The sequence below is a fragment of the Mus pahari genome, chromosome 10, assembly GCF_900095145.1.
Source record: "Mus pahari chromosome 10, PAHARI_EIJ_v1.1, whole genome shotgun sequence".
NCBI lineage: Eukaryota > Metazoa > Chordata > Mammalia > Rodentia > Muridae > Mus > Mus pahari.
In genome coordinates, this window is record NC_034599.1 from 3160191 (window position 1) to 3162623 (window position 2433).

The 2433-nt window shown below is 46.6% G+C and overlaps 1 pseudogene across 1 annotated transcript; it reads right to left on the reverse strand.

The window, feature by feature from the left end:
- Positions 1-363: 363 nt before the first annotated feature.
- Positions 364-2109, reverse strand: LOC110327575 (annotated as a pseudogene). The gene is made up of 2 exons (XR_002380840.2): positions 2098-2109; positions 364-1133 (listed from the first exon to the last, which is right to left on the reverse strand). The product of XR_002380840.2 is annotated as a charged multivesicular body protein 1a pseudogene (transcript).
- Between the last annotated feature and the right edge of the window lie 324 nt (positions 2110-2433).

Below are 2433 nucleotides of genomic sequence, written 5' to 3' on the forward strand. Positions count from 1 at the left end.
GAGAGCAACCATTTGTAAAGGCCCCAGGTCAGTGTTGGTGGCACTGGACACCTTGGTATACAAAGTCCACAGGAACCTAAGGGCTGTCACACACTGAGATTTCCTGTCTGCAGAAGGGGGAGAGGCTCCCGAGAGTGACCTGGCAAAGGAAGCCTGGCTCTGACCCTCACTGCCACAGCACAGAGCAGGTGTGAAGTCATGGCAATCTCAAGGCCCCAAAGCACTGGACTCAAGTCCACACACCTCTACAGGCCAAACCCTGTCAACTTCACATAGGCAGGGGACAACAGAAAGCTTGCCATCCTCCAGCTGTGGTCCACACGTACGTATGTCCCACACACACTTGTGCACATTCAGTATCAGGACACAGACCCGCTGCCCAACCTAAGGCTCAGTTCTAAGGCGCCAGCCTGACAGGTTGGAAAAGAGCCAAGGCAGCTACAAAGGGTTGGAGAAAGTGGAGCGCAGTTGGGCAGAAGCCTCCAGAACATCACAGGGCAAGGGAGGTAGTACCTGCCACAGACGCGCTAATTCCTCAGGGCAGCCAACCTCCAGGACAGCTGGTCCTCCTGGCTGCACACAGAACTCTCGCCCACAGCAGAGGCTCCCTCTGACAGCTGGCTGAGCTGGTCTAGGACCTCCAGGCCATTTTCCTCAACAATCTGAAAAATGAGGCTGTCGACCTGCTCCTGAGGTGTGGTCAGCATAGTGGCAGAGCTCACAGAATCCTCCATTACTGATGTGTGCACATCCAGGTTCTGCACCTGCTGCTCAAACCTGTCCATCACTTCAGACACCTTCTGAAGGTCCATGGCACTCAGGGCCTTGTCCAGAGCTTTGGTCACCTGTGCCATATTCTTAGTCACCCCCTTCATGGTCACAGCTTTCTGCATCTTGGAGGCCACTGCATCCACACGGGATGCCATCTGGAGCCAGTTTACACCTTCATTCTTCTTGCAGATGGCATTTTCAGCAAACACCTGGGCACACAAAACATTTTTCTGCTGAAGGGCCTTCTTCACCTTGGCCCGCTCAGCCTTGGAGTCCTTCTCGACCTTCTTGGCCAGCTTCTCCAGCTGCTCTGCTGTGAACTTCAACTGGAACAGGGTATCTATGGTCCATGGCTGGTCCGGCTAGCACAGCCCTCGGGCAGCGCAGGGGACGCAATGTTATGGACCCACTGTCTCCGCGAGCTTGTTCCCTGTTCTAAGGAGGAGTGAAGTATTCATATTTTGGTCTTCCTTCTTCTTGGTTTTCTTGTGTTTTGCAAATTGTATCTTGGGTATTCTAGGTTTCTGGGCTAATATCCACTTATCAGTGAGTGCATATCNAGTGANTTCTTTTGTGATTGNGTTANCNCACTNAGGATGATATCCTCCAGATNCATCCATTTGCCNAAGAANTTCATAANTTCATTGTTTTTAATAGCTGAGTAGTACTCCATTGTGTAAATGTATATTTTCTGTATCCATTCCTCTGTTGAGGGACATCTGGGTTCTTTCCAGCTTCTGGCTATTATAAATAAGGCTGCTATGAACATAGTGGAGCATGTGTCCTTACTACCAGTTGGAACATCTGGGTATATGCCCAAGAGAGGTATTGCTGGATTTGCCTGTAGATTTATGTCCAGTTTTCTGAGGAACTGTCAGATTGGTTTCCAGACTGGTTGTACAAGTTTGCAATCCCACCAACAATGGAGGAGTGTTCCTCTTTCTCCACATCCTCACCAGCATCTGCTGTCACCTCAATTTTTGATCTTAGTCATTCTGAGGTGAAATCTCAGGGTTGTTTTGATTTGCATTTCCCTGATGATTAAGGATGTTGAACATTTTTTCAAGTGATTCTTAGCCCTTCGGTATTCCTCAGTTGAGAATTCTTTGTTTAGTCCTGTACCCCATTTTTTTAATGGGGTTATTTGAATTTCTGGAGTTCAGCTTCTTGAGTTCTTTGTATATATTGGATATTAGTCCCCTATCAGATTTAGGATTGGTAAAAATCCTTTCCCAATCTCTTGGTGGCCTTTTTGTCTTATTGACAGTATCTTGCCTTACAGAATCTTTGCAATTTTGAGTTCCATTTGTCGATTCTTGATCTTACAGCACAAGCCATTGCTGTTCTTAAACTAGTTTTCATTTAAGGGGCAAAAACTAACATTACCAACACCAGAGGATATCACTTGAAAGATCCATAGGAAATTCCATTTTTGCCTATAGGTATAAAATGTCTTTCTTAGCAATCTGTTTTCTGTCTTTGTTCTCCCTTGGGACACATTCAGATTTATCCCTCCTTGAATGATTTTGTTGCATTTAAAGAGTGTATAAACTGCAACAAATCCCTATACACTAGAACCTTCCCTCCCATTCCTCTAATCTGTAGCCAGATAAGCATGTCATCTGCAACCCAAGGGCACTGGCAGTTGGATCAAATATTATG